The following is a 10,832-nucleotide window of genomic DNA, read 5'->3' on the forward strand; positions in this document are numbered from 1 at the left end:
CCCCCCGCCCCCGCTCGCTCTCGGGCACCTGGTGGTTGGGGTTTGCGGGGTTCTGCGGGCTCCTCTTAGCGGCGGCGATGAAAAAGCAGCCAGCGTGGGGGGTGTTGGGGAGGTGCTGGAGGATAAGGCAGTTAAGGCTGTTTAACAGCGAAACGACACTGGCCTGTGCAAATGGGTATAACCTGGCCTGGGCTTTCTGGGAATATAATTGTGTGTGGTTTCTTAAAGCCATGCTTAGTAGCCAGAAATATTTTTTTTCCCTAAATATGACTCTAGTTTCACCTCAGGATTTAGGGAGGGGGAGGCAGGTAGTAATGGGATTTCTATTTTGAGTACAAGGAGTGAATGTCACTGGTGTTAGAGCACGCTGCCAGTGGGTCCCCTCCACAGGGGAATATGCTTCTAAGCCTTTTTTTTTTTTTTATACCACATAGGCGTATCTATTTTTACAAATTTTTGGAAACATGAGCAAGGCTCACTGTACACTAGCAGCCTTTTCAAGGTAATAGTGAAGTATTGCTCTTCTAAAACCTAGTGCTTGGGGCCATAGTGGTAATACGCTGCAGATTTGTTTTTTATTACTGTGAGAGAAAGCACTGCGGTAAAGTTTAATTCTGTGCTAATATATCTGTTCCTTGAGTGCAATATAAAGGCAGAGTCCTAAACACTGAGAAAATTCACACGCATTGATGTGAATAAGATGCTCCCAGTAAACAATTCACCAGATGGCACATCAGGAGGAGTTACTCAAATTGCATTGTAGGGCTTCAGCTAATCTCTAAACGGTGTGGGCTACCATCCAGGCTGCAACATTTTGCATGAGTTAGTTGTCCTGTATTACCTTGTCTAAATGTGGTGATTTTTCTCTTCTTTTGTCATCAAGCAGTAGCAAAAACCAGGTGAGAAGTCATGAAGGAGTAGCTGAATAGTTTTGAACCGTGCTTGCCTCCAAATCTGGGGCTCCTGACTCTTTCTTTGAAGGAGGCCAGCGCTGGCAGGACCAGAGGTATAGGCCTGACCCTATTTTGGTCCCCATTTTCTTTGCTGTTGTCCTCTGTTGCCTGCTACCTCTTTCTATTGTGCCCATTCCCTTCCTACCTTCTCTTTCACATCAGGGGAAGGTACTTGGTGCTGATGCTCAAAGATGCAGACAAATGCTACACAAGCGAGGTAGACTTCACCTGGTGGGATGCTACCTGAGGATCCATTCGCATTTAGAACAGCTGACACCCACCGCCCCCTCCTGCTGACAGTAAAGAGAGCCCTCGTGGTCTTGGGAACAGAAAATGTTGATGGCTTTGAAGGAGCCCATTGATCTGCAGCCTAAGCTGTGTGGTTTTGGTCAGTTAGATCTGAAATCCACCAACCACCTAGCCCCAGCAGTTCTTCCAAGATTTCTCAGGGTTTATTTGCACTCTAAATATTTGTTTTGCTGGATTGGGATCCAACTCCTCATCTCTTCAGTTGTCTACTCCTAATGCTCCCACTCAGATGTGCAGTTCAGTCGTTCTCTCAGCATTCAGAAAGGAACAGTCTCCCTTTGATATATCTGTAAGTGTGCATTTTACAGTGAAGGATGTACATCAACCATTACATGTCTGCGCTTCATCCCCTGTGGTTTAAACCTGGAGTGGGTAGAACCTAACACTATCACTTACACAAAGCCCAGATTTACACAGCCATAATGTATGACTAATCTCTGAGATTTTGCCAAGTGCAGGGGAGGCATTATCCAGTTTATTTGTATGCATCTCTCTCTTTCAAGATCTCTTTAAACACTTTGCAATAAGGTTTCCAGAAGGATAAAAGTTATTTAAATGAAACCAGCATGTACCGACGTGCTTGGTGCTCCAAGGAAGGTAGAATATTCAGCTTTTTTTTCAGGTAGTGATCTGTATCTGCTGTACTGGGTCCCTTAGTTGCTGATTTTGGGTGGACACTGATTATCTGACTTCATCCTAGTTTAAGGGTTCCTACAAGCTTAAAAATCATATTTCAAAAGTGAAGTAAATTTTGCTTGGCTGATAATTCCACTTTACTGAAGGTGACTAGAAAAGGGCATATTATAAAATCAGTTTTCTTTTCAAGAGTTACCCTAGTTGTTTATCTTCTGATTTATTTTTTTTCCATCCGATACAAGGAAAATAGGTGAGTCCGTTTTGGTTTTTACCTGCAGCCATTTTCCCCTTCAGGCTCGCAATGCTGACATGTTTGTGGGGGCCTTTTTGATGTGGTATGGAACTGGATTTACTACGATCACTTTGGCTGCATTCCGCAGCCTCTGATTTCCCTTGTTTGTTTACTGGTTTGCTATGAACAGGGGCGTCAGCAATTTTTGTCTCTCCCCTTTTTGCCGGTGCTCCCCACCCAGGCCTTCGTTGTGTGATCTAGCCAGTTTATAGGAGACGTGAATCTTCACAGAGTTTCTGTTGGGGAAGTTTTACTATCTATATATGGGTATATATAGATAGATGCACACAACTGCACATCCGTTGCCACTGCATACAGATGGGATTGTGAGTTTGGCTCTGGCAAGTAGCACCCCATTCCCCTGTAAAAGCTGTGCCCGAAATAGGTATGCCTATTCAGCTCAGTTAATTTGTATGCTGGGAAGTGCCATGTTTTTCTTGGTGTTTGAGTGTGAACCAGAAATGCACATGGTAATTTGAGCAGCTGAAACCTACCTGCATTTAATATTTACCATGTTCTCTCTCTTTATTGAGAGGAAGTAACAAGTGAGTAGTAAAAGCTAAGGAAAGACCTTGGAAACTTGAAAGTATTTTAGGGACTTTTACATTACTGGTGCCTGAGACTGGGATTCATATTAGCTTTGCATGCAGATATATTCAGGATACATCAAACATACAGCAAAGTTTATTCTACTGCCACAGGCACTCATACCCACCCAGTACGAAAGAGACTTTCTGTGGTGCATTTCTAGCATACTGATTGAGTGGGACTCTGCTTGGAAAGAGAGTGAATGGGGAGGAGGAGAACACGAATGTACGTATTGTGTTTGGTGCTGCTTAGTTGTTGCCTTCTCTTTCAGGGGGCTTCAATCTGATCACTGAAAGTCAATTTACCATCTTCTGAAGTAAAAAACCAAAAAACCCAAGTGTGTTTTCAAATGAGTTTTGTTGTCACAGCAACAAGAGAGGCAGCGTGCTGTGAGTGCGCTCTTGGTCCTGCAGCAGCTTATCCCACCCAGTCTGCAATCGGCTTCCAGCCTTTCTGCAGACTCTCCAAGCTCATTAGTGTTCCCATAGGTAACCCCTGGCTGGACCTGACTCCAGAAAGTTGTTTAGCTTTACTCTACCCACACTGTTGCACGGTCTTCTGGGTAAAAAAAGAGAACAAAGCATTCTCTCCTGGGTTGATTCGACCATTTAGCCCATACCTGGTGAGAGTTGTCAGGTGTGAGAGGGCTGTGGGCATATTTTCCAAGTCAGAAGAATAATAAGTTGGGGAGGAGTGTCAGCAGCAGGTCTGGCCTGCACTTCAGCCATCCTGATTTTTCCTCAAAAAAAGTTACTTCAGTTGGTTAGGAGGATAAACAAAATATAACTAACATCTTGAGAGAGAGGAAAAGTTGGGTGGACTTGCCTTCCAACTGAGTTGCTCTCTGCTGTGCTTACTTGGAAGGGGAAGAAGAAGAACATACCAAGGTTCCAATGCCTTTTTCCTCAGGGGATCAAAGTCTAAGCACTAAGTTGTAACGTGCACGTGAATGAGCTGGAGCCTTTTAACAAAGCTCTCTCACTCCTGCTCCTCACACTGGCGGCCTTTTTAAATCTTCCACAGGGTAGCAATGCCTTACAGCTCTGGGACCTTGGGGTCTGGTACCTGGGGACAAGTGACAGCAGCTGAACAGGGTCAGGACATCACTGGTAGCAGCGAGGGACAAACCTAGCATGGCTCTGCAACTGGGACAGGATGTTTTATATGGCTGCAACAAACTGACCTGGCGTAAACAGCCAGCAGCTTGTGCTGCTGTACCATGCAGCACGTGAGTTTCTGTTCAGGTATTGATTGTGGGATTAGCTACCAGATTTATGCACTGAAAGGAGACAGAACAGAGCAGAGAGGTGTGCAGCAATTGCTGTTCCTGGAGCTCTTCCAAAATGAGACGCAATCTGCAGCAGATAATTTGTTTTTGGAAGAAGCTGCTCCACTTGGAAAAAGAGACTGAAAGACAGCAAAAAACATGTCAGAATATCTTTAAAGAAAGATTTCTCCCTACAGCAAAGTCTTTTCCTCATTGGGACTTATTAAAATATAGACTTTTTCTCCAAAGGAAAGAAGAGTACAAAGCATGCCATCAAAGCAGAATTTCAAGCTATTTAATTCTGATAGCGTTCTTTCTGCAACGGACACCGGATGGTAAGGAATATTGCTTTTAAAAGTTCATACCATATGCCTGCCACGTTTGAGGAATTACGTGTGAAATAAATCCCACTGATTTCCCAGCTGAAAAAGGTGCCCAAAAAGGCCATAAAAAGACTGTGAATTGCCATCTATAACTAATTAGTTGCTTTGGTACCTAATCCTATGTGCTGGGGTTTTGAAAGTTTTTAATTTACATAAGCAGAGACATAAAAAGAACAGTGATAAGCTGTGGTGGCAAATTCAGTTCTCTGCCATATCCAGGCACATGGGAGAGCAGTCCCAAGCCCTGTGGGAGGCAGCGGGGCTGTGCTTCCCCTTCCCCTGCTCTGCCACATCCCTGACATCTGTGCCGGGGGCAGAGGGGACTCTGCCTTTGCAGCTCTATCTTTTATCAAGGAGGTGAGAGCCAGTTGCCTTTAAAGCAAAGGTATTCCCTTCTCCTGGAGTTCGGACTTGGCTTTGAATAGACTTATCAGCGTCATAGGGAATGCACAGCAAGTGGCCATGTTCACAGGTGGATCATTTTTCACCCCTGTTTGAAGATCCCTTGTGCAATGGAAAATGATGTCGGGGTATATTTATCTGCTTGCAAACACCAAGTTGGGAATTCTCCTGTCAGGTGGGAATGTTATGTCTGTCCATCTACGTCAAAGATGTACCCTTGTTATAAGGAACCTGCTGAGGAAGAGAAAATTACATTTCTGCAGAAAGAAGGAAGTGTGGCAGAAATGTGTTTCACCTCTTTTATGGACAAAAGATCCACCAAAGTCTGCGTGATAGCAGCTTGCATCAGAGTTGTAAGGAATCTGCCTTTAAAGTATAGCTTAACTCAGCAAAATGTGAAAACAGAGCAGAAAAAGCTGTCAACAAACCGAACGAAGCAGGCAGAGCCTTTGCCCAGTCCTACTAGGACAGACACATAGGGACACACAAGACAGTTCAGACCTGCGTCTTTAATGGCATCTGAAAGTATACTGATTGTCTTGGAAGTTTAGGGACAATTTGCTTCTATTCCTTCATGCTCTCTCCTCTTTCCTCTTTTCTCCTCTTTTCTGATATTCACAACAGCAGTTCATTTTCTAGTTTGTGTTACATGTAAAGGTCTGGGTGATGAGCTATTGCTGCCCGGGTGAATGACTGGTAGGGTGGAGGTTCCTGCAACTGGGCAGGACACTGAATGGGGGGAATTAATGGGGCTTTCAAAGTATCTGGAGAGGGGCTCACTTAAACCAACAAGCTTCCTGCATGATGAAGGGGAGGAGGACACTATCTACAATAAAGGGGCAGACTTAGAAGGAAAGTACAGAGCACTTACTAGTCCCTAAGCGCTAGTGAGATGGAAGAGCCTGGTTCTCTGTGGTGTTTTAGCTTTGCTGGCAATGTTCCATATTCTTGTTGCAGTCAAGCAAGAGCTCAAACTGGGCAAGAAAAGCAACATGGCTGCACAGCCGTTCTGAAGTCCTTTGCCTCTTCTGCAACAGGTTGCGTGTGTCAAGGGCAGAAATTTGTTAGGCACAGAGGGTGAAATTCACCTCAGCACATGGGGCCAGCATGAAGGCAAGGCACCTTATGTCCCTTGTTGCAGCCCTGCTCTTGTCTAAATGGTACTTACTGTGGGAGTGTTAGGCACTAACTTGCTGCGGAAATGGGCCTTTATTTACATCTGGTATTTTGCGCCAAGTGGCCTATGTTAAAATAATGTCTTGTATAGTGCAAACTGAGGCATGAGTTCATTGTCTTTCAGAGGACAATTTTATTTTTGTTGTTATAATGAATGCTACCCTTTACAATTGCTAAATCTACAGAGCTCAGAGCAAGGTGATGGATCATATTTAATACTTACTACTTTGAAGGCACTGACTGAGCACGTTCAGCTAATGGTTTTACGCACAATGCAGGTTCTTTTCAAAATAAGGCTCTGAAGTCAATGACGTTCTCATTTGCAGGGGCTAAAAAGTGCAGTGAACTAAAGGTATATATATACAGGTAGCAAACAAAAGGACAACAGCATGCTCTAGCTAATTTTAAGAGGTATGTATCTTTGGAAAAATTAATTAAGTAGAAGGCGCCGCCCTTGGGAAATATTGTGCTCCTGCTACTGCCACATCTGCAATGAAAACATAGGAATGCTTATAATTTGAAAGATAAGTAACAGCTGATATGTAAAAAGATTCCCAAAAACAGATGTTTTCGCATACACGTCTGTCTTTCTGGCAGTAGGTCTTGAAGGCTGTGTGACTAGACACTTCTAGCTCCATATGAGGCTGGAAACTGGAAGAACGTGTCTTCACCAAGGGAAAAAAAAGTATTGTGGTGTGGTGCTTTCTATCTTTTCCTCAAATTTCATGCCCCCAGATGGCTGTTAACTTTATATAATTTGCAGCCAAGGATCCTCCCACAGGGAGCAGGAACAGAGCCCAGACTGATCCCATCCAAATGGGGCTTGCTCCCATCTCCAGATTGACTAATTCCTATGTTAATCTCAGGTGAGCCTTCCTGCCGTGTGAAATTTCCCCTGCAGTCTCTCTCTAAGGCTTACGTGAAAGCTGCAGTGCTACCCAGGATTTGAGTTAGGGCACATTGTCAGCTTCCTATTCTCTGTTAAAACATTTTAGCCTAAACTCAGGTTATTTGGTTAGATCAGTAAATTTAGTTTAGAAATGCCCAGAGGTGAAACCATTGGCAACAAGAGAATGATTCATCCCTTACAAAAATCTGAGCCTTCAGAGACATAGCCTGGAGAAGCCTGTTTGCTCTGGATGGCTTTCTAGCCAACTATTGAGATGGCTGCCAGTAAAATTCAGTTGGTGGCATGGAAACCAATACGGTGCCAATTATGTATGAAAGTTATTACCCCTAAAATGGTCGAAGATGTAGCTGTTCTCCACCAACTTAGCGATGCTACGTAGTAAGATCATTTAGAAGGAATGCCTAAAAATTTGTGCGACTGGGGTGGTGATGAGAAAAACCTGTTCAGATTAGTAATGTGTGTACTGCCTGCACGAAAGCTGCCAGCGAAGATCTGGGTGCTTCAGTGCCTGTTGGTGCCAATCGCCTGTTTAAATCAGTTCAGCAACAGCGTGTACTTGTCTGCGTCACAGGCAGATGTAACAACACACATATGTGTGTGAAAGAACATGCCTCTCACTAAAAGTGTGGAGAGAGATGTGCGCTTGGAGAGGAACTTTGAGTGACACAAAGGGCAGCTGAGGAACGACAACCCACTCGTGCCTTTCAAAGCACCCTCCTGGGCTGGTGTTTTAAAGATGGAAGTGGATACAGGTCTGGAAGAGACTGTGTGACAGAGTGGGGGTATTTTTAAAAATTAAGACTGTAGTGTCAGTGTCCACACTGTGAAATAAATGAAGTAACAATGGTCTTCATGTTAGGTAGCGGCTTGCTTTTGCTTGCATTTTCCCTCACAAAATCTAACGCCTATATATGTAAGTAGGATGACTCAGTGTTGCAGAGGTTGATGATGGACGGGGTCAGTGAAGACATTCCTGACTCAGGAAAGAATAAGAGAAAGCAGAGATTTTATCTTGTTGGTTAAAACCGCCTATTGCAGGCCTTTGTGCACAAACACTGTTTGCACAAACATATTTGGCAATTATCTTAAAAAGGTGATCCTCTGTGTCCTAGATCAGGTTTGGATAACTTCCCCTCTGGGTCTGTGTTAGCTGCTTAAAGAACCTGTTATGAAAAATTTACTTGCTGTTTGTTGCATTTTCTTTAAACAGCCTGATTACATTTTGATGACACTGTACAAACACATGGTTAGAATCAAGTGCTAGAAATAGCTTCCTAGAACTCAGATTGGTTTTTAAAATAAGCAAGTAAACATGTGCATGTAAGTCATGCATGCATCCAGGCAGAACTAGTTATTTTTATTCTACTAGGTGAAATTGTCTGTAAAAACATGAGGTGCTATTTATTGTTACCACTATTTATAATTTAAAATGCTAACAGTGACATGAAGTGTTGTCCCAGCTCATTTAACAGGCTGTAAAAATGGTTAGGAGGGTGATAGAAATCTCTGACAAACCGACCTCAGGTAAAATGTAGTTACCCATATTTGCTATGCAACCCCTGCTTTTTCATAATGTTGAGTAAAATGGGTTGTCTTATTAGGCAAAAATTACTATCATTAGCAAGAAATGTTTCCACCTCACACTGAGGAGAATATAGATATAGCCCAATATCATTCCCTTCCCATGGTTTGAGTTCAAGGGGAACTGGAGTAACAGGAAAAAATAGCTGGGCTGGCTTCCCGCAGTGAAACCAGGGAGAGCTTGAAGAAGGTACGCTGCCCATCGCCTCGGCTGTGGGGCGTTCACAGGGCATAGCATCCTTTGCAGAAGGTTTCTCTCCTTACATCTTTCTGCCTTAGGAAAAAGATATTTTAGTCCCTCTTACATGTGAATGGGCAATTTTGATTCAACACTGGAGTGATTCAGAAAAAAATCGTCGCCTGTATAAAAGATGTAGTCTCTGACACTGGGCTTATGCCCAGAAACAACCTTACATCCTTAAGCAGGGTCTCAGAATTGGCCGTGCCACGACAAATGCTTTTTGTTGCATTATGGCTCTTTTGAGGTTTTGTGGAGGCAAGTTATTTCACAGTGCTATTGCACTCTGAGGGGGAGAAGGAGGGGCACTGCCTTGGCTCTTGTCACTGCTGGAAAAAAACACAGCCAGGTTTGGATTTAGGGGCAAGCTTAATGGAGACACAGGGACTAGGGATGCTTAGAACAGAAAATTAACTGGCAGTTCTGAAAATTTAAATCCTTTTATCCCTATGGATGTATTTCTTTAAGCACTTGAGTGGACGAACTGCTCAATAATTTTTTGGTATCTATTTCTGCAAGAAACAGGACATAATTGCAAGCCAGGTTTTCCTTAAGGACCAAAGGCTTAAAACTACTGATAGAAATTTCCAACCACAAATAGTTATCATGTTGCTTTTAAAAAGTATTTTGATAGTGATGAGATATTATGTGGTTTTTACTGTGTTATTTTCATGAAATAATATTTGCCTTAATCCTTCTTGGTTTGGCTCTCTTTCTTTCTTGGCCTGATCCATATGACAAATGCCCATTTATGCAGCTGGTACCCAGCTCAGGACTTTGAATAATGCTTTGTGACAAGGCAGGAAGGACTACAGGGCTATAGACGGTTATAGCCCTAAGTGTAACTGGGAAAACCCTTGAGACAAACCAATTGCTTACTGATGAGAATAATTCCTTAGGGCACAGTGAGAGTTTGCAGCAAACTGTAGATTCCTACCCGTGCCCCTTTGAATATCCTTCCTGAGACAGGATCAAAACAATCCAAAAAGTGTGTGAAATGCAAAGAAATAGTGTATGATTCACTAGTCCTACCAGACATGGGCTCCTGTGCCTCAGTTATCTGGGAAAACAGCTGTCACCTCAAAACGTGCCTTGGTAAGAGACAGTCGCTATTTACTTCCGTAGCAATTGTGCAGTGCAGGGGGAGCTTGACCACCTGTGGCTGCCCAGAGGGCAGCTTTCGTTGCTTGCCTCCAGACCACATTGCTGTGCCATTTTTCTCTCCCTAGATGCCTACGCTCTGGTACTTGGAAAATATCAGACCAGACTACAAACTCACTTCAGGCAGATGCCATTTCCCAAGTATTGTATTCTGCAGAGATATTCTAAATCGTATGGGGAAAGAAAAAGAGACCATCTGCAAATACTCAGCCTGTATCAAACTTCAGACAAAAGATATGATGCCAATCCCAAGAGCTAATGGGAGAATCTCTCCCTTTTCCTGGGATATTGCTATCAGAAGTGCTTACATCTGCTCTCCCAGCAATAGATGGTAGTCCTCTTGTCACCGAAATCGGGAATAAACCTCGTAACACCAATGTAGTGTTAAAAGGCATGCTTGCTTTATTCACGGCGCCAGTTGCACGGGGGATTGCTCCACCTAATGTGCGCACCTTACGCACCTTTCCCATGTGATTTATATAGACCAAAAATGTACATATTCATTTTATCCATACATATTTGATATTATTCTCTTTGGTGATTGGCACAAATTTGCTCGCTTCACATGTAAATTATTGTGCAGACTCAGTTGTCCTTTCCCATTGTTCTCTTTTGAGTAGGTGGTATTACTGGGTAGGTGGTCCAGGAGTCGGTGGTTGCGATCTCCCCCTGCCGGAATTACCTTTTGCCTACTTGGCTCTTAATCTTGGCAGTCCTGGCCTGTTTTCTCAGTCCATGAAACCACATTTTGTCATCCTCTTCTGACAGGAACACATTGTCTATTGTTTTGTTCGCATTAATGATTACCTAGAGACTAAAATACAGATCAAAGAATACACTGATTTGTATACTCCATGTCCCCAGACTTAACATCCAGTTGGATAGGGCTGTACAAGGAGTATAGCAACATCCATGGTTGGCTACTTCCATCACCCT

At 43.4% G+C, this 10,832-nt stretch overlaps 1 protein-coding gene across 2 annotated transcripts in view; it reads left to right on the forward strand.

Moving 5' to 3' along the window:
* The window catches only part of RTKN2 (rhotekin 2), a 50,257-nt gene that overhangs the window by 124 nt on the left and 39,301 nt on the right, over positions 1-10,832 (forward strand). The window contains exon 1 of one of the 2 annotated variants that reach the window (XM_064464748.1): positions 93-502. The exons of the other annotated variant lie outside the window; for it this stretch is intronic. The gene's annotated coding sequence lies outside the window, so the exon portion shown is untranslated. Of the gene's footprint in view, positions 1-92; positions 503-10,832 lie in introns of those variants that run through there. 2 annotated transcript variants of the gene reach the window in all.

The sequence above is a fragment of the Phalacrocorax carbo genome, chromosome 13 (assembly GCF_963921805.1).
Source record: "Phalacrocorax carbo chromosome 13, bPhaCar2.1, whole genome shotgun sequence".
Taxonomy (NCBI): Eukaryota; Metazoa; Chordata; class Aves; order Suliformes; family Phalacrocoracidae; genus Phalacrocorax; species Phalacrocorax carbo.